Source organism: Rhinopithecus roxellana, chromosome 5, assembly GCF_007565055.1.
Source record: "Rhinopithecus roxellana isolate Shanxi Qingling chromosome 5, ASM756505v1, whole genome shotgun sequence".
Taxonomy (NCBI): domain Eukaryota; kingdom Metazoa; phylum Chordata; class Mammalia; order Primates; family Cercopithecidae; genus Rhinopithecus; species Rhinopithecus roxellana.
In genome coordinates, this window is record NC_044553.1 from 110075545 (window position 1) to 110097921 (window position 22377).

Consider the following 22377-nt stretch of genomic DNA (forward strand, 5'->3'; position numbering starts at 1 on the left):
AGTTGCTCTCCTCCATGAAGCTTAAAATTTGGTAGATGGCAAGCACCGGCAACCAAAGCACAAATGGACAAGTGGGATCACATCAAGTTAAAAAGCTTCTGCACAGCAAAGGAAACAATCAACCAAGCAAAGAGACAACTCACAGAATGGGAGAAATGGGAGAAAATATTTACAAACTATCTATCTGACAAGGGATTAACAAGCAGAATATATAAGAGCTCAAACAACTCTGCAGGAAAAAAATCTAATAATCCAATTTTTAAAATGGGCAAAAAATCTGAATAGACAGTTCTCAAGAGAAGATAAACAAATGGCAAAGAGGCAAAGGAAAAGGTGCTCAACATAACTGATCATCATAAAAATGCAAATCAAAACTACAAACATACTATATGATCTAATTTATATGAAAATCTATGATAGACAACGTAGTTGTCACCCCAGTTAAAATGGCTTTTATCCAAAGACAGGTAATAACAAATGCTGGTGAGGATGTGGAGGAAACGGAACTCTCATACACTGTTGGTGGGAATGTAAATTAGTACAACCACTATGGAGAACAGTTTGGAGATTTTTCTTTTTTTTTTTTTTTTTTTTTTTTTGAGACGGAGTCTCGCTCTGTCGCCCGGGCTGGAGTGCAGTGGCCGGATCTCAGCTCACTGCAAGCTCCGCCTCCCGGGTTTACGCCATTCTCCTGCCTCAGCCTCCCGAGTAGCTGGGACTACAGGCGCCCGCCACCTCACCCGGCTAGTTTTTTGTATTTTTTAGTAGAGACGGGGTTTCACCATGTTAGCCAGGATGGTCTCGATCTTCTGACCTCGTGATCCGCCCGTCTCGGCCTCCCAAAGCGCTGGGATTACAGGCTTGAGCCACCGCGCCCGGCCTGGAGATTTTTCAAAAAACTAAAAACAGAGCTACCATATGACCCAGCAATTCCACTGGTAGGTATAGGCCCAAAAGAAAGGAAATCCATATATCTAAGAGATATCTGCTCTCCCATATTTACTACAGCACCATTCACAATACAGCCAAGAACTGGAAGCAACTCCATCAGGAGATGAGTGGATAAAGAAAATGTAGTACATATACAGAATGGAGTACTATTCAGCCATAAAAAGGAATGAGATCCTGTCATTCGCAACAACATAGATGAAAGTGGAGGTCCTTATGTTAAGTGAAATGAGCCAGGCGAAGTAAGACTTCACATGTGCTCATTTATTTGTGGAAGCTAAACATTAAAACAACTGAATTCATGGAGATAGAGAATGGAAGGATGGGTACCAGAGGCTGAGAAGGGTAGTGAGGGGACCGGGTAGTGGGGAAGGAAGTGAGGGTAGTTAATGGGTACAAAACAATAGTCAGAAAGAATAAGACCTAGTACTTGAGAGCACAACAAGGTGAGTATAATCAATAATAATTTAATTGTTCATTTACAAATAACTAAAAGAATACAGTTGGATTGTTTGTAACACAAAAAAATGAATGCTTTAGGTGATGGATACCCCATTTATTCTGATGTGATTATTAAGCATTGTATGCCTATATCAAAATATCTCATGTATACCATAAATATATAAACCATGTACCCACAAAAATTAAAAATTAGAAAAAAAAATGAGTGCCTAGAAGAACCAACGCTAATCAGATAGTTATAAATAAGGTGATTTTAATTATAAGTACCTTGAAAGATAAAAGGTTCTCTATGAGAATAATGGAGGAATCAACTATATAATGGGGAAAGGGTCAGGATAGGCTTCTCTGATAAAATTGAGGTTTTAAGACAAGTAAAAGAAAGGGGGAAGAAAAGAAGCACTCCAGGCAAAGGAAAAAAATTATATATAAAATTTTAGCAATACTTACTTAAAAATCACATCTTTATCACATTGTAATCTTAATTACCACCTAACAATATAGACTTCCACAAAGATTCCCTCTACTAGAATATTTGTCTTCAGCAATAAAAGATAATCTAATATCTCATCATTTTAGCTGTATCCTTTTAAAAAAAATACCATTTCAGCTATTTTAGGAGAACATTAAGTAACAATTTTAGAACTAAACCTATGATCATTTCTATGCAATTTATGATCTGTATATAATCCTTGTGGGAAATAACATTTCCAAGTTATTTGCACTTCTTTGACATGGGAAAGAGAAAAGTAATTCTATGCTACACTGTGTGTTTTTAAGCATAGGCAGAATCAATGCAACATATATGTAAAAAATAAGATAGCAACCTATTGTGCCTTGAATTGTGCCCCCCTCAAAATCCATATGTGGAGGTCCCAACCCCCAGTATTTCAGAATGTAACTGTATTTGAAGAGAAGATATTTAAAGTGGTAACTAAGTTAAAAGTGAGGCTGTTAGAGTAGGCTCTGGTCCAATAAGACTGGTGTACTTATAAGAGGAGAAAAAGACACCGGGGTTACACCTACACAGTCAAGAAGCCACATGAGGACACAGCAAGAGGTGGCCATCCACTAGCCAAGGACAGAGGAGTCCAGGAGAAACCAGACCTGCTAACACCTTGATCTTGGACTTCCAGCATCTATAACTGAGGGAAAATCAATTTCTATTGTTTAACCAACCCAGTCGGTGGCACTTTGTTATGGCAACCCCAAACAAACTAATACAACCCCTCTATTACATCACCACCTTACATTTCTTCTAATAGCATTCCACAGCCTTGAAACTTTGAAATACTGAGGTTTTTTTGAAAAGCGAGTGGGGAGGAGATATTAGTATATATAAGCTCTGTCAAACATATTTGCCTGATTCTTCTGGTGTTCTGAGCATTAATGATGTACCAATTATTGTCTCCAGTACATGTCTAGAGTTTAGCAGTGTTATCAAATGCTTATCTTAATCATTCAATTGCTTTTTGTGCACAATAAAATACATTTTGTGACTATAAGAAGTTCACTGTGAGAGCTAGACAAGACTCATACATGTAAGATTAAAATTAACAATTTTGTTATTAATGGAAAAATATTTCTTTGCAACGAAACAAACAATCAAAACCTCCAAAATCCAGGTAGTTAACAGTTTATTTAATACTGTAATGCTGTTGTTATTCCCTCTTTTTATGCTAGGATGTCAATATACTTAGAATAATAAGCTCTGTGTATTACCATATAATATACATAGAGAAAAGTGTACTAATCATAATTGTACAGCTGGATGAGTTAAAACAAATTGAACACACTGTGTAACAACTCCAAAATTAAAATACAAAGCTTCATAGCATGCCATAGTATCCCTTGTGCCCATCCTATTCACTATCTCTTCCTTGTCCCAAAATGTAAAGGTTATCCAACTTTTAAACTCATGAATTCATTTTGCCTTCTTTTCATATCTATATCACACTTTATCCAACTGTGTCTAGCTTTTTTTGGTTGATTGTTTATTTCTAAATTCATCCATGTTGCTGCCTGTAGCAGTACTTCATTCATTTTCTTTGCTGTATACTATTCCTTTGTGACTCTCTATATCCACTTATTTAAATGTTTCACTGCTGATTGACGTTTAGCTTGTTTCTACTTTGACACTTTGGACAACGCTCCTTTAAACATTTGTGCACATGTATTTGGCACATGTGACATTCAGCTATGTTGGGCATATCTAGGAGTAGAACTGCTGGGTCACAGAGTATGCATAGGTTCAGTTTTAGTAGCTATGGCCAAACAGTTTTCTAAAATATTTCTAACAATATTTGTGGTATAGTGTTAATTTCCGTTATTCCACATTCTTACTAAAATTGGTTTTACTGGTCTTTTTAACTTTGGTTATTGTAATGGGTGTGTACTGGCATTTTATTGAGGTTTTTATTTGCTGTTTCCTGATGACCAGGGAGATTGAACATCTTATGTTTACTGGCTGTTCGTGATTTAAAAAATTTAATTCAGGTATATTTTATAATTGGGTGAAAGGCTCAGATCTTAAATATACTGTTCAATCAAACCTGACAAATGCTTATCAAGACACAACCATTTCTATCACCCTAGAAAGTTCCCTCATGCTCCTTCCATGATCAATCCTTCCTCTCTGAAGCGACCACTGATTTGTTTCATAGTACCATAAGTTAGTGTTGTCTATCATAGATTTTCATATAAATTAGATCATATAGTACGTATAAATATTTTCTGGATTTAATTTGGTAGGGACTGGCTATCCCACCAGTAGTTTTACACCAAGCCTAGGGAACTGTGGAAACATCTCAAGTGTAGGGAAAATGGTAGAGGGTCAAGATGGGCATGTAAACACATACATACACCTCCTTTCTTATATGTAAAACAAATAAGGATTCCAGATAAAATATTTTAAAACATTAAAAGTCATAACCATACTAAAAATAAATGAAGCATCTCTGTGAAACAGGGATGGAGAAGCTCATAGTAATGCATAGGGCAAGGGTCCAATTTTTAGTAGATTCTCAAAAGAACATTTGCTCCTCTAGATTATCCCCTTTTCTTCAGCTTTCACACTGATCCAGCCTCCAAATTCTGGAAATTCTACTTCTGTTACAGTTCTTGCTTCTTCTATCCATGCCTACTGTTAATTACCATGTCAGAACCATGTCTAGTTAGGCTCTCATGGTATCTTGTTTAAGGTATTGTAACAACCTCTTAATTAGTATCTTTGGGTCCAAGTTTACTCTAACCAGCCCATTTTCTAGAGCACTGCTTCCCAAACTCTATCAAAAAAAAAAAAACCAATTTTTTGTTTTTAACATTTTTACTCCATTATAGACTGACACTTTTGTGAAATACAGATGAAATACTGAACAAATGGGAAAAAATGTACTAAGTAGAAGGCCACATTTTAAAATATTGTGAAAATGACCACACTGCCAAAGGCACTCTAAGAATTCAATGCAATTCCCATCAAAATGCTATCATCATTCTTCACAGAACTAGAAAAAACAATCCTAAAATTCACATGGAACCAAAAAAGAGCCTGCACAGCCCAAGCAAGACTAAGCAAAAAGAACGAATCTGGAGGCATCACATTACCTGATTTCAAACTATACTATAAGGCCACAGTCACCAAAAGCGCATGGTACTGGTATAAAAATGGGCACATAGACCAATGGAACAGAACAGAGAACCTGGAAATAAACCCAAATACTTAACAGCCAACTGGTCTTCAACAAAGCAAACAAAAACATAAAGTGGGGAAAGGACACCATATTCAACAAAAGGTGCTGGGAGAACTGGCTAGCCACAGGTAGGAGAATGAGACCGGGTCCTCATCTCTCACCTTATACAAAAATCAACTCAAGATGGATCAAAGACTTAAATCTAAGACCTGAAACTATAAAAATTCTAGAAGATAACATCGGAAAAACCCTTGCCTAGACATTAGTTTAGGCAAGGATTTCATGACTAAGAACCCAAAAGCAAATGTAATAAAAACAAAGATAAATAGCTGGAACTTAATTAAACTAAAGAGCTTTTACATGGCAAAAGGAACAGTCAGCAGAATAAACAGACAACTCACAGAGTGGGAGAAAATCTTCACAATCTATACATCCAACAAAGGACTAATACTCAGAAACTACAAGGAACTCAAATAGCAAGAAAAATTAGCAAACAACAACAACAAACAAACAAACAATCCCATCAAAACACAGGCTGAGGACATGAATAGACAATTCTCAAAAGAACATATACAAATGGCCAACAAACACACGCAAAAATGTTCAGCATCACTAATGATCAGGGAAATGCAAATCAAAACCACAATGTGACACCACCTTACTCCAGCAAGAATGGCTATAAAAAAAAATCAATGTTGGTGTGGATGCAGTGAAAAGGGAACACTTCTACATTGCTGGTGGGAATGTAAACTAGGAAAACAGTGTGGAGATTTCTTAAAGAACTAAAAGTAGAAGTACCATTTGATCCAGCAATTCCACTACTGGGTATCTACCCAGAGAAACAGAAGTCATTATAACAAAAAGATACTTGCTCATGCATGTTTATAGCAGCACAATTCGTGATTGCAAAAATGTGGAACCAACCCAAATGCCCATCAATCAACAAGTGGATAAAGAAACTGGTGTGTGTGTGTATATGTATGTGTGTATATATATGTATATGTGTGTGTATATACATATATATATATATGGAATACTACTCAGCCATTAAAAGGAATGAATTAATGGCATTTGCAGAAACCTGGATGGGATTGGAGACTATTATTTTAAGTGAAGTAACTCAGGAATGGAAAACCAAACATTGTATGTTCTCACCGATAAGTGGGAGCTAAGCTATGAGGATGCAAAGGCATAAGAATGACACGATGAACTCTGAGACTCGGGGGAAAGGGTAGGAAGAGGGTGAGGGATAAAAGACTACAAATTGGGTTCAATGTATACTGCTGGGGAGATGGGTGCACCAAAATCTCACAAATCACCACTAAAGAACTTATTCATGTAATGAAATACCAACTGTTCCCCAAAAACCTATGGAAATAAAAATAAATAAATAAATAAAATAGTAGATGCAAAAAGACATAAAATTACTCTGTCAATTTGCAAAATTTACTCTTGATTTGTGTATATATCTCATTATGCTTCATAACAGTGGCCTGGCACTGGCTTATGGCCTCCATTTGAGTAGTCCTGCCCTGGATACACAATGAAGAAATGCCCTAAAGAGTAAATGTCGTTACATCACTCTTTACTTAAAACACTCCAGGGACAACTTCTTCACAGTCTACAGAACAAGATCCATGGACTTTAGAATCATTCTTCAGAATCTGATCCCTCTCCAATAGCCTCCTTCCCTGTCAGGATCCTGCTTCTCTTATAACTAAATTCCTTATATGACCCCTACTTTTTCATGCCTCTGTGCTTTTGCATAAACTGTTCCTTTTCAGGAAGGATGATCCTCTAGTTTTTCATCTTTGTATCTCCACTAAACTCTAAGCTTCCTGATGTCAGAGACCATGTCTGCTTCATCATCATATCCCAAAGACTTAGCACAGGGGACTGCACTCAGTAATTGCTCAACAATGTTGCTGAATGAGAAGGACAGCTGACAAAGATACTCTTATTTTATATATATATATTTCATCTGTTTGTTTTTTGAGATGGAGTCTTGCTCTGTCACCCAGGCTGGGGTGCAGTGGTGCGATCTTGGCTCATTGCAACCTCAGCGTCCTGGGTAGCTGGGATTACAGGCACCTGACAACTTGCCCAGCTAATTTTTGTGGTTTTTTTTAGTAGAGATGGGGATTCACCATGTTGGTCAGGCTGGTCTCGAACTCCTGACTTCAGGTGATCTACCTGCCTCAGCCTCCCAAAGTGCTGGAATTACAGGCATGAGCCACCACGTCCAGCCCCATTATACATGGTTGTAACTGTGAAAACAGAAACAGTAATTTCTCTAGTATGATTGCAGGATGAAATCCTCCATTCTTGTTATTATGTTTGCCTTACAGAATAGTTTTTCACTGGAAATGAGCTTCATGACCAAAGAATGAGATTCAGTTTTCCAAGACTGGAGGACATGTTCGCCCTGAACTTTCTTAACATCCATCAAGAAAGGAACTAAACTTTCCTCTCATATTCCATTTTAGCGTAAAGCCATTATGTACTGACATCTCTCAACTCAAAAACAGGGCATAGAGTACATTAAGCCAAGCAGAAACACTGGCTGATCAGTCTGTCCACAGGGAAACCAAGCAGCACCACTGCTGTTCCTGCAGACCCCTCCACAATGGGAGGAAACTGGGTCAGCACTGCCGAATTGGAAGGGAAAAGGACTGAGTAAAAGCAGATCATTTTAATGTATACATCTATGCCTTAAAAAAAGCCTCCAAAAAAACCCTCAAAGCCTTTTCTGCAACGCCAACAACATGGATGCGACCTCTTGAAAAACCTAAGACACAAGCTCTAACAGATATTAAACAGGACCGAATAAGCCAATTTCAGGAAGATAAAGGCCATTCAGAGCCAACTTTTTACTAATGCACTATTGGAAACTGAAGTTTTAGTTTATTATTTGCAGCTTTTCAAAAAAAAAAAAAAAAAAAAAAAAAAAGCAAAAAGCAAAATCAACTGTGAAATAAAGAAATCTCCCAAATCTCTGCCTGGAGCTAAGGAAGATTCTGGTTATGTTTACTTCTGGATTAGAGATGCAACAAGCCACCTCAGGACTCTCTTCCATGGAGCATGGCCAGATAGAAACACTGCTCAGTATCATCCTAAGTTCTTCATGCCCCACATCAAGCCCTACTCATCCATCACCTCAGCCCTACCTCACGGCCCCATTCTCTCTTATCTGCAAGCTCCTCAAGAGTGGTATCTGACTCATCTTTGCAGCCTCAGTCCTGGCACAGAGCAGGAATGATAAACACCTCATAGATAAGTGATGGAACAAAAGAATGAACAAATGAAAGGACTTATTTCAGACAGTAAAAATTTATTTCCTGTGAGATATGATACGTTAACACAATATAGAGGCATGTTAAATATAACAAGGAGAAATACTGCTCACTGGATCCCATTCCCTAACAGTTTATATATAAAGATGGATGAAACAATCCTGTGATATTAGAGGTGACTTCTTCATCTCATGGGGACAGAAAGGGAAAATCAAGCTGTCTCAATGATGAACCAACCAAATATTAAAACTAAGAGAGAAAAAAACCTTCCCAAGCATGTGGCGTTAAATAGCTTATATGCAAATCCAAAAAGAAAATAATCCTCATACAAATCTAGGTAGACTTAAATAACACAGAAAGCTTCCCCATCTCTTGTTCCTCTCTTTTCATACCACACTAACTTCCTGTGCCAATCACTTGGCACTTCTTATACAGTTCTCTGATTACATTTCTGGATGCCTTAATGCCATAAGAAGAAGACTGGATGCTCTTCAGATACACCATTTTATACTTGTCCCTATCCCTCTTAGCATCCAGAAAAAGCAAGTACACTAAAAATCCTTAACCATAATTATCTTCTCCATTCAAACTGCCACCTTTCCAACTTGTAGTGTTCAAATGCTCTCCCAATCCCTTAAGACCAAGATCAAATGCTGCTTCTTCTGTTAAGTCACTCAGATCCCCTCAACTAAAGTCAAAGCTCTCTGTATGTTTAACTGTATTTTTTTGTGTGTGGCCCTTACCACTTTCTACTTTATGCAAAGTTATTTGTGTCCATGTAGTAGATGGTAAAGCCTAAACTCTCCTGTGTCTGTGTTCCTAACCAGGGCCAAGCACAGGATGCACATACTGCAGGTATCAAGCAAAGTTTTTTCAGTGACTGAAAATATCTCATTCTAGAAAGGTGAATTCCCTTTTACTCCTTTTCCAATTCTCTGCATTCAGACATATGAAACTGGAAAAAACTTTCATAAAAAGCTTGGTAATTCTGATCTGATTGAGAAAAACATACCTTTAAAGATAAGACGTGTAGCTTCCCTTACGTACCTGGCATAATACCTTAAAAGCTCTGCCTTCCCCTGCTCTCACCCACTGTGAGACTGACAACTGACTAATAGGATTAGTGGCTCCATTCTAATAACCCCACTTAGCTAAAGGCCAGCATAAAATGACAGTCTCAATCTGAATTACACAGCCAGGGAATCCATCCAATTATTAACTAGAGTAACTGTTATTACCTCTCCCAATCAAAGAAGAGGCAGCTGTTAATCTTTGGTGGCCTGCAAAGGCTAGTGGCCTTTGTACTTGACTTTTCTGTAGACAATAATTATGTTCTTTGTGATCAGGGAGGAAGGCCTTCAAAGCTTTTTAGACAGAGGTGGCAGATGGGGAAAACTGTTTGCGTGTTCATTAGCAGTATAGGCTAGATTTGTTCTGAGCATCTGTGGCACCTTAAGACCTGTTTAGAGAAAATACAAGTAGGTTTTGGCAAGTCCATAAATTTAGAACTCAGTAGCCTAATTTATAGAGATGAGAAGGTCCTGAAGTGAAAATTTTTATGGTCGTTTTTCCCAAAATGGAAAACTTTATTAACACTTAAAAGACATCATTTCCACTTTTCTACTATCCTTGTCTGTTAATGTTAGTTTAAAACAAGCAAGCACAATGAGATGATGCTTCTTATTCTGTGTTTCTCCCTTACAAGCTTCCTAACTGCTGGCTTCTTTATATTCCCATAATCTACATAAATATCTGTGCTCAGCTTTTCAGCTGTAGGCACTAACACTGATAGCACTAAGTTTTGGGGTCAGGGATGTCACAAGAACAAAAACATACACTGTGGGAAGGTGATACCAAAAAGAGTAAAATTATAAGCTACAGTTTGAAGGCTTAGGCGATACAGTAAGTGGGGCTGAGAGGCTAGAAAAGCTTTCTTAGTGTCAGACGAACAAGTCCTTTGTGATGCTAATTAGAAGTTGGACCCTTTGGAAGGTGCTCCCTGAGGGAGCTGAATTGTGCCATTTCTGACCCATTTGGACTAAGAAAGGAAAGAACAGAGTGAGTGAGAGAGGGTACGTGCAGGAACTGAAGGACAGAAGCAGACCACAAGACCTGAGTGCTCCTTCTCTCTCTCTCTCTCTCTTTCTTTCTTATTATACTTTAAGTTCAGGGTACATGTGCACAATGTGCAGGTTTGTTATATATGTATACATGTGCCATGTTGGTGTGCTGCACCCATTAATTCGTCATTCACATTAGGTAAATCTCCTAATGCTATCCCTCCCCACTCCCCCAACCCCACAACCAGCCCCGGTGTGTGATGTTCCCCTTTCTGTGTCCAAGTGTTCTCATTGTTCAATTCTCACCTATGAGTGAGAACATGCAGTGTTTGGTTTTCTGTTCTTGCAATAGTTTGCTGAGAATGATAGTTTACAGCTGAATCCATGTCCCTACAAAGGACACAAACTCATCTTTTTTATGGCTGCATAGTATTCCACGGTGTATATGTGCCACATTTTCTTAATCCAGTCTGTCACTGATGGACATTTGGGTTGGTTCCAAGTCTTTGCTATTGTGAATAGTGCCTCAATAAACACACGTGTGTGTATGTCTTTATAGCAGCATGATTTATAATCCTTTAGGTATATGCCCAATAATGGGATGGCTGGGTCAAATGGTATTTCTAGTTTTAGATCCTTGAGGAATCGCCACACTGTCTTCCACAATGGTTGAACTAGTTTACAGTCCCACCAACCGTGTAAAAGTGTTCCAATTTCTCCACATCCTTTCCAGCACCGGTCGTTTCGTGACTTTTTAATGATCGTCATTCTAACTGGTGTGAGATGGTATCTCATTGCGGTTTTGATTTGCATTTCTCTGATGGCCAGTTTATGATGAGCAAAAATCCTCAATAAAATACTGGCAAACCGAATCCAACAGCACATCAAAAAGCTTATCCACCATGATCAAGTGGGCTTCATCCCTGGATGCAAGGCTGGTTCAACATATGCAAATCAATAAACATAATCCAGCATATAAACAGAACCAAAGATAAAAACCACATGATTATCTCAATAGATGCAGAAAAGGCCTTTGACAAAATTCAACAGCCCTTCATGCTAAAAACTCTCAATAAATTTGGTATTGATGGAACGCGTCTCAACATAATAGCTATTTATGACAAATCCACAGCCAATATCATACTGAATGGGCAAAAACTGGAAAAATTCCCTTTGAAAACTGGCACAAGACAGGGATGCCCTCTCTCACCACTCCTATTCAACATAGTGTTGGAAGTTCTGGCCAGGGCAATCAGGCAGGAAAAAGAAATAAAAGGCATTCAATTAGGAAAAGAAGAAGTCAAATTGCCCCTGTTTGCAGATGACATGATCGTATACTTAGAAAACCCCGCTGTCTCAGCCCAAAATCTCCTTAAGCTGATAAGCAACTTCAGCAAAGTCTCAGGATACAAAATCAACGTGTGAAAATCACAAGCGTTCCTATACTCCAATAACAGACAAACAGAGAGCCAAATCATGAGTGAACTCCCATTCACAATAGCTTCAAAGAGAATAAAATACCTAGGAATCCAACTTACAAGGGATGTGAAGGACCTCTTCAAGGAGAACTACAAACCACTGCTCAGTGAAATAAAAGAGGACACAAACAAATGGAAGAATATTCCATGCTCATGGATAGGAAGAATCAATATCGTGAAAATGGCCATACTGCCCAAGGTAATTTATAGATTCAATGCCATCTCCATTAAGCTACCAATGACTTTCTTCACAGAATTGGAAAAAACAGCTTTAAAGTTCATATGGAACCAAAAAAGACCCTGCATTGCCAAGACAATCCTAAGCCAAAAGAACAAAGCTGGAGGCATCATGCTACCTGACTTCAAACTATACTACAAGGCTACAGTAACCAAAACAGCATGGTCCTGGTACCAAAACAGAGATATAGACCACTGGAACAGAACAGAGTCCTCAGAAATAATACCACACATCTACAACCATCTGATCTTTGACAAACCTGACAAAAACAAGAAATGGGGAAAGGATTCCCTATTTAATAAATGGTGCTGGGAAAACTGGCTAGCCATATGTAGAAAGCTGAAACTGGATCCCTTCCTTACACCTTATACGAAAATTTATTCAAGATGGATTAGAGACTTAAATGTTAGACCTAAAACCATAAAATGCCTAGAAGAAAACCTAGGCAATACCATTCAGGACATAGGCATGGGCAAGGACTTCATGACTAAAACACCAAAAGCAATGGCAACAAAAGCCAAAATTGACAAATGGGATCTAAAATTAAAGACCTTCTGCACAGCAAAAGAAACTACCATCAGAGTGAACAGGCAACCTACAGAATGGGAGAAAATTTTTGCAATCTACTCATCTGACAAAGGGCTAATATCCAGAAATCCAGAACCTACAAAGAACTCAAACAAATTTACAAGAAAAAAACAAACAACCCCATCAAAAAGTGGGTGAAGGATATGAACAGACTCTTCTCAAAATAAGACATTTATGCAGCCAACAGATATGTAAAAGTGCTCTTTCTTTTTAAACGGTACTGAGATAGATGACCAAAGATTAGTATGAAGAGTTCATTACTGCAATCCAACAAAGCTCATGATAGTTATTTTGATCTTCCTTACCCTCAAGTTCTCCAAAGCTGCCAAGTGGGAGGCACTGGTCCAGGACCAGCACTCATAGTCTAGTAAGCAATAGACTTACCAATAGATAAATGCCATACAGTGAGATAAATGTTATAATGATACAATGAGTGGATATAAAAAGATGATCATAGAAGAAATGATTCCTTTGAATAATTCTTTAGAACACAACTGGTGTCAATGTGGACAGTCTTCTAAGCTACTATGCTCTCAAATTAAAAGACAAAGGACCTAAGTCAAGAATGTATATATGACATTCCCTGTACAACTTTATAGGCCAACCATTTCCAACTTCCAGGTCTACCCACTGCTTTACAGCAGAACCTCATGAGTCTTAACACAGCAGTTCCTTTTTTCCTTGCCCCTGTATCTCAAGTATCCTGAATGTTTTAAAGTTTGAAGGTAAAAGAAATTTGGGACTATGAGAGTAACGAAAATTTGCTTTGGGCAAATGGGTTATATGGACAAGAGCCAGTAACATGGACTACCTCTAATGGGTCCAGCAGCTCCCAGGAGGCAGGACCTTAGAGCTCAGACCCTTTTCTCAGAGGTGGCAATTTCTATTTTCTCTCCATCGTAACACTTTTGTTTCTTTACTGATTTTTATATTTATTTGGTTGTAAACTAAATCATAATGATTACCGTATCTGTTTACTTCATTACAAACTAGATTGTGAGGTCTCTAACAGCTGGAATTATGTTTATATTGGGTCTAGCAAAAACTAGGTATTCAATAAATATTTGCTGAATCAAAGAATAAAGTTACAATTAATTTAATTTCTGGGGCTCTGACATCAGAAATTCCCTTAAGAGGAGAGACAGACCATCAATAAGAAAGGAAAGTCTCAGAAACCCACAGCCTTGGAAAAGTCAAGGTAAGGGTACAAGTAAGCTAGAACCTTTGGAAAACGTTACTGGTCCTTGTCTGTGCTGATAGAGAAGGCATGCCCTTCTGTTAGGCCTGCCTGAAGGGAAAGAGGGAAAGGAGAGACCAGAGATGCGGAGGCCAACCACTGGGCCTTTGTCAATCATCCTGCCTTACTCATCTTGGCATCAGTTTTTTTGCGATATTCTTAGGCAAAGTAGTGACCCAGAACTCAGAACTTTTTGAAAATATGTATTCTTTAAAAACTTTTTTTTCCTTTTTTTTTTTTTTTTAAGATGGAGTCTTGCTCTGTCCCCCAGGTTGGAGTGCAGTGACGCGATCTCGGCTCACTGCAAGCTCCACCTCCTGGGTTCACGCCATTCCTCAGCCTCCGGAGTAGCGGGGACTACAGGGGCCTGCCACCACACCCGGCTAATTTTTTTGTATTTTTAGTAGAGACGGGGTTTCACTGTATTAGCCAGGATGGTCTCAATTTCCTGACCTCGTGATCCACCTGCCTCTGCCTCCCAAAGTGCTGGGATTACAGGCTTGAGCCACCGCGCTCAGCCTAAAATTTTTTAAAAATTATACTTTAAGTTCTGCGATACATGTGCAGAATGTGCAGGTTTGTTACACAGGTATACATGTGCCACGGTAGTTTGCTGCACCCATCAACCTGATCTACATTAGGTATTTCTACTAATGCTATCCCTCCCTTAGCACCCCATCCCCTGACTGGTCCCAATGTGTGATGTTTCCCTCCCTGTGTTGATGTGTTCTCATTGTTTAACTGCCACTTATGAGTGAAAACATGCAGTGTTTGGTTTTCTGTTCCTGTGTTACTTTACTGAGAATGATGGTTTCCAGTTTCATCCACGTCCCTGTAAAGGACATGAACTCATCCTTTTTTATGGCTGCATAGTATTCCATGGTATATATGTGGCACATTTTCTTGATCCAGTCATTCATTGATAGACATTTGGATTGGTTCCAAGTCTTTGGTATTGTGAATAGTGCTGCAATAAACATATGTGTGCATGTGTCTTTAGAGTAGAATGATTTATAATCCTTTGGGTATATACCCAGTAATGGGATTGCTGGTGACCCAGAACTTTCTATATCCTGAGGGACAGAGGGGGAAAGCAATTCTTGAGAGTCAAAACAAATTTAAGGAGGAAACAGGAACTCAAATTTTACTTTTATCAAATTACCATCTTGGAAGGCTACTGAGAGCAACATTTCAAGGGCTTACCATGTAGCAGGCCATTGGCTATCCTCACATATAAGTCCTTACAACAATCCTGTGAGGTAGGACTCATCAGCCCCATTATACAGACAAGAAAATCAGTCTTAGAACAATCAGTTACTTGCTCAAACGTACAAAGCTAGAGGTAGCAGAGCTGGGGACTGAGTCTAGGTTTATCTGATTTCTGAGTGTGTAATGGGTTTACATCAAGAATGTTGTGGGAAAATCTTGCATGTAACTGCAAGTATGTTTGACTTTTGGCACCCTTATCTCTAAATAGCCCAAATTTGTAAAATCTTGATTTTACTCTCTCTCTCTCTCTATATATATATACTTTTAAAACATATTTTAAAAACTTTTTATTTTCAAGTAATTTTAGATTTACAGAAGGGTTTCAAGGATAGTAGAGATTTCCTATATGCCTTAGTCGAGCTTTCCTTTGTATTAACATCTTTTATTTTTCTTTTTTTAAATATGGAGTCTTGCTGTGTCGCCCAGGCTGGAGTACAGTGGCGCGATCTTGGCTCACTGCAACCTCCGCCTCCTGGGTTCACACCATTCTCCTGCCTCAGTCTCCCAGGCAGCTGGGACTACAGGCATGTGCAACTACGCCCAGCTAATTTTTTTGTATTTTTAGTAGATATGGGGTTTCACCATATTGGTCAGACTGGTCTCGAACTCCTGACCTCAAGTGATCCACCCGCCTCGACCTCCCAAAGTGCTGGAATTACAGCGTGAGCCACCATGCCTGGCACATATTAACATCTTATATAACCATGGTATGTTTATCAAAACTAAGAAATTATATTGGTACTATTAACTAACCTACAGCCTTTACTTTGACTTTCTCAGTTTTTCTATTGATGTCATCCTTTTTCTGTTCCAGGATTGAATCTAGCATACCACATTGCATTTAGCTTAATAGTATTTTAAAGATAAGTAAAGTTACTTTTAGGATTAGAGGAGGGATCCTGAGCTTTCTTATATTAGCATTCACTAGCAGCCTAAAAAAAAAATCTTGAAGTAATCCAGACTCAAAAGAATGTAAAGGAATGTTAAGTTTGATTATCACAAGTAAATAAAAAAGGAAATGAAAGAGCTAACTAGATTCTAAGGGACTGAAATATGAGTAGTTCTTTTAACCAGCGGTGCAGTTCTTGAGATTGGCAGGAAATGGGAAGAAATGTGCACACAGCAGGAGGGAAGCAGGCCTTGGGTAAGGCAGGAGGAAATGTGGGAAAATGTGGGACAAGGGTTAGAAGAGACTCCAGGTGGCCCAAGATGGGCTCCCTGCAGCTCAAGCTCCAACTGGCCTTCAATAGTTCCTCAGCCAGGGCATCTTTCAAAACACCTTCCTTCTTGGATATCAGAACTGGAGCTCATCTCTGCAGGCTCTGCTTCCAACTTCAGCACAGATACTGCTTCACAGTCTAGTAAGCCTTTTCCACTTGTGCTATGATAAGATATTCATTGCAATATGTACTTTTTTCTTTCCAAGAAGCAGCTGGGTTAAAAGTCTTTAGATGAGGCACAAGCAAAGTCAAGCATAGCTAATTTTAGAGATGATCCTATTAGAAGCACTGGGTCTGCTTAATTTAGTCTAAAGGAAACGAAGGGAAGGAAACAGCTAGTGACAGGCAGGGTCAGAGTTTTCTCAGATGGGTTATCTGGAGCCTGCTCTCTGGTTTAGACCCTCCTGTTCTCTAGCACCTAAAAGGTTTATGGGAGAAACACAGGAGGCAAAAACATTGCAAAATATGTTCCTATCAGACTATCTGACACAAAATGTAGTGCAGCAAGGAAGAAGGTAAAGATGAACAGCCCTTCAGCATGGGGACTTCAAGGTACCCACGTTAATCTATACTTTAGTCATAGATGAACACGGTTTAACATTGTTGAGCTTTTGTTCTCCATCATAATGTCACAAGTAATACCTTCTTATGTGGAGAACAGTGTGAAAACTTTTTTCAGAATATCTGCTAGTGAGAATAAGACCTTTACTAAAGGCGAACTGAAACATTTAAAAGGCTGCTCATTTAAGGCAAACAACTCACAGGAGTTGTTAAGCCTGGAGGACACCCGACCATTAAATAATTTTATGAAAAGGCAAACATAAAATCCCTTCCTATTCACAAGGAGCACTTTTAAGTTCACTTGAAGAGAAATGTGATAACCAATTTATATTTACACAATGCTTTTAATCTGAAATTTAAAATACACTTAGCTTTAAGTCAGCAGGCAAGTTTATATCCTCACTACATGGGCAAGTGATCATATAGAAAATAAATGTAAAGATCCTAAAAAAACTATACCTCTGAAAATATTCATTTGTAAATATTAAATGGCACACAACATCAGGAGGCCTTTTTAGCAGGGAAAGGGGGAGGTAGGGATCTGAGAAAGATAGGCAGAAATGATATATTTTATCAGGGGAATCAGGTAGAAAGACCATTTAGGGTTGTTAACTTTGTGATATAAATGATTTCAAAATAAGTCCTGTCCTAGCAGCTACAGCCCAGAACAACTACTGTCCTCTAGACTATGAGCTCCTTATGGGCATGGGCTGTGTATCCACTGTTCAGAGGCTATTACAACAGTGGCTAAGAGCATGGCCTATGAAATAATTATGCCAGAGTTTGGATGTTAACTCCTTCTCTTACTAGCCACATAACATCAGGCAAACTGCTTATCCTCTTGATGCCTCGGTGTTCTTATTCATATAACAGGGCTAATACTTCCTATCTCAAGTGCTTGTTTAGATGACTGAATAATCTGCATAAATGTTAGTGATGATCATATTTAAATTCTGCCCCCCAAACTCCTCTTCTCTAGCTAAATATGTGTCTAATAAATTTTTATGAAACAAATGTTAGTTCCTATTCTAGAGAGTTCTTGCTTTTTCTAAGGCTTCACATTTCATTTCTGTTTCATTCAATGCTAAGTGATACTCGTAATAGTAGACCCTTAATGTTCTTGATGGACATATCCAGGGATCTTTGTAATATCTTAAAATTGTACTACAGTATAGTTTCTCTCATAAAACCTATATTTTGGCTAAGAGTCTAACTACTCACTCATGTTACTTCCTCAAAGGGGCCTTCCGTAACCTCTAGATTGTGTTTAGTCTTCCTACTCTATCCATGAACAACTGTGTATTTCCTCAGTTATAATAGTCATCACTCTGAGGGGGCGGAGCAAGATGGCCGAATAGGAACAACTCCAGTCTCCAACTCCCAGCGCGAGCGACACAGAAGACCGGTGATTTCTGCATTTTCAACTGAGGTACTGGGGTCATCTCACTAGGGAGTGCCGGACAATCGGTGCTGGTCAGCTGCTGCAGCCTGACCAGCGAGAGCTGAAGCAGGGCGAGGCATCGCCTCACCTGGAAGCGCAAGGGGGAAGGGGATCCGTTTTCCTAGCCAGGGGAACTGAGACACACAACACCTGGAAAATCGGGTAACTCCCACCCCAATACTGCGCTGTAAGCATACAGGCATTCCAGGAGAATATATCCCACACCTGGCCGGGAGGGTCCCACGCCCACGAAGCCTCCCTCACTGCTAACACAGCAGTCTGCCGCGATCTATCCGCAAGGCAGCAGCGAGGCTGGGGGAGGGGCGCCCGCCATTGCTGAGGCTTAAGTAGGTAAACAAAGCCGCTGGGAAGCTCGAACTGGGTGGAGCTCACAGCAGCTCAAGGAAGCCTGCCTGTCTCTGTAGTCTCCACCTCTGGGGACAGCGCACAGCTGAAGACCAACAGGGGAAGTAGCGGGAGCCGGTGCAGACGCGAACGACTCTGTCTGACAGCTTTGGGGAGAGCCGCGGATCTCCCAACGCGGAGGTTGAGATCTGAGAACGGACAGACTGCCTGCTCAGGTGTGTCCCTGACCCCTGAGTAGCCTAGCTGGGAGAAATCCCCCACTAGGGGCAGTCTGACACCCCACACCTCACAGGGTGGAGTACACCCCTGAGAGGACACTTCCAAAGGAAGAATCAGACAGGTACACTCGCTGTTCAGCAATATTCTATCTTCGGCAACCTCTGCTGCTGATACCCAGGCAAACAGGGTCTGGAGTGGACCTCAAGCAATCTCCAACAGACCAACAGAGAGTCCTTCTGACTGTCAGAAGGAAAACTATCAAACAGGAAGGACACCTATACCAAAACCCCATCAGTTCGTCACCACCATCAAAGACCAGAGACAGATAAAACCACAAAGATGGGGAAGAAGCAGGGCAGAAAAGCTGGAAATTCAAAAAATAAGAGCGCATCTCCCCCTGCAAAGGAGCGCAGCCCATCACCAGCAACGGATCAAAGCTGGTCAGAGAATGACTTTGACGAGAGGAGAGAAGAAGGCTTCAGTCCATCAAACTTATCAGAGCTAAAGGAGGAATTACGTACCCAGCGCAAAGAAACTAAAAATCTTGAAAAAAGAGTGGAAGAATTGACAGCTAGACTCATTAATGCAGAGAAGATCATAAACGAAATGACAGAGATGAAAACCATGACACGAGAAATACGTGACAAATGCACAAGCTTCAGTAACCGACTCGATCAACTGGAAGAAAGAGTATCAGCGATTGAAGATCAAATGAATGAAATGAAGCGAGAAGAGAAACCAAAAGAAAAAAGAAGAAAAGAAATGAGCAAAGCCTGCAAGAAGTATGGGATTACGTAAAAAGACCAAATCTACGTCTGATTGGGGTGCCTGAAAGTGAGGGGGAAAATGGAACCAAGTTGGAAAACACTCTTCAGGATATCATCCAGGAGAACTTCCCCAACCTAGTAGGGCAGGCCAACATTCAAATTCAGGAAATACAGAGAACGCCACAAAGATACTCCTCCAGAAGAGCAACTCCAAGACACATAATTGCCAGATTCACCAAAGTTGAAATGAAGGAAAAAATCTTAAGGGCAGCCAGAGAGAAAGGTCGGGTCACCCACAAAGGGAAGCCCATCAGACTAACAGCAGATCTCTCGGCAGAAACTCTACAAGCCAGAAGAGAGTGGGGGCCAATATTCAACGTTCTTCAAGAAAAGAATTTTAAACCCAGAATTTCATATCCAGCCAAACTAAGTTTCATAAGTGAAGGAGAAATAAAATCCTTTACAGATAAGCAAATGCTTAGAGATTTTGTCACCACCAGGCCTGCCTTACAAGAGACCCTGAAGGAAGCCCTAAACATGGAAAGGAACAACCGGTACCAGCCATCGCAAAAACTTGGCAAAATGTAAAGACCATCGAGGCTAGGAAGAAACTGCATCAACTAACGAGCAAAATAACCAGTTAATATCATAATGGCAGGATCAAGTTCACACATAACAATATTAACCTTAAATGTTAATGGACTAAATGCTCCAATTAAAAGACACAGACTGGCAAACTGGATAAAGAGTCAAGACCCATCAGTCTGCTGTATTCAGGAGACCCATCTCACAGGCAGAGACATACATAGGCTCAAAATAAAGGGATGGAGGAAGATCTACCAAGCAAATGGAGAACAAAAAAAAGCAGGGGTTGCAATCCTAGTCTCTGATAAAACAGACTTTAAACCATCAAAGATCAAAAGAGACAAAGAAGGCCATTACATAATGGTAAAGGGATCAATTCAACAGGAAGAGCTAACTCTCCTAAATATATATGCACCCAATACAGGAGCACCCAGATTCATAAAGCAAGTCCTTAGAGACTTACAAAGAGACTTAGACTCCCATACAATAATAATGGGGGACTTCAACACTCCGCTGTCAACATTAGACAGATCAACGAGACAGAAAGTTAACAAGGATATCCAGGAATTGAACTCATCTCTGCACCAAGCGGACCTAATAGACATCTATAGAACTCTCCACCCCAAATCAACAGAATATACATTCTTCTCAGCACCACATCGCACTTATTCCAAAATTGACCACATAATTGGAAGTAAAGTACTCCTCAGCAAATGTAAAAGAACAGAAATTATAACAAACTGTCTCTCAGACCACAGTGCAATCAAACTAGAACTCAGGACTAAGAAACTCAATCAAAACCGCTCAACTACATGGAAACTGAACAACCTGCTCCTGAATGACTACTGGGTACATAACGAAATGAAAGCGGAAATAAAGATGTTCTTTGAAACCAATGAGAACAAAGATACAACATACCAGAATCTCTGGGACACATTTAAAGCAGTGTGTAGAGGGAAATTTATAGCACTAAATGCCCACAAGAGAAAGCAGGAAAGATCTAAAATTGACACTCTAACATCACAATTAAAAGAACTAGAGAGGCAAGAGCAATCACATTCAAAAGCTAGCAGAAGGCAAGAAATAACTAAGATCAGAGCAGAACTGAAGGAGATAGAGACACAAAAAACCCTCCAAAAAATCAATGAATCCAGGAGTTGGTTTTTTGAAAAGATCAACAAAATTGACAGACCGCTAGCAAGGCTAATAAAGAAAAAAAGAGAGAGGAATCAAATAGATGCAATAAAAAATGATAAAGGGGATATCACCACTGACCCCACAGAAATACAAACTACCATCAGAGAATACTATAAACGCCTCTACGCAAATCAACTAGAAAATCTAGAAGAAATGGATAATTTCCTGGACACTTACACTCTCCCAAGGCTAAACCAGGAAGAAGTTGAATCCCTGAATAGACCAATAGCAGGCTCTGAAATTGAGGCAACAATTAATAGCCTACCCACCAAAAAAAGTCCAGGACCAGATGGATTCACAGCTGAATTCTACCAGAGGTACAAGGAGGAGCTGGTACCATTCCTTCTGAAACTATTCCAATCAATAGAAAAAGAGGGAATCCTCCCTAACTCATTTTATGAGGCCAACATCATCCTGATACCAAAGCCTGGCAGAGACACAACAAAAAAAGAGAATTTTAGACCAATATCCCTGATGAACATTGATGCAAAAATCCTCAATAAAATACTGGCAAACCGGATTCAGCAGCACATCAAAAAGCTTATCCACCATGATCAAGTGGGCTTCATCCCTGGGATGCAAGGCTGGTTCAAAATTCGCAAATCAATAAACGTAATCCAGCATATAAACAGAACCAAAGACAAGAACCACATGATTGTCTCAATAGATGCAGAAAAGGCTTTTGACAAAATTCAACAGCCCTTCATGCTAAAAACGCTCAATAAATTCGGTATTGATGGAACGTACCTCAAAATAATAAGA

General features: G+C 39.5%; 1 protein-coding gene across 4 annotated transcripts in view; it reads right to left on the bottom strand.

Moving 5' to 3' along the window:
- Positions 1–22377, bottom strand: part of SCAPER (S-phase cyclin A associated protein in the ER) — a 587291-nt gene that overhangs the window by 161647 nt on the left and 403267 nt on the right. The window lies entirely within an intron of this gene.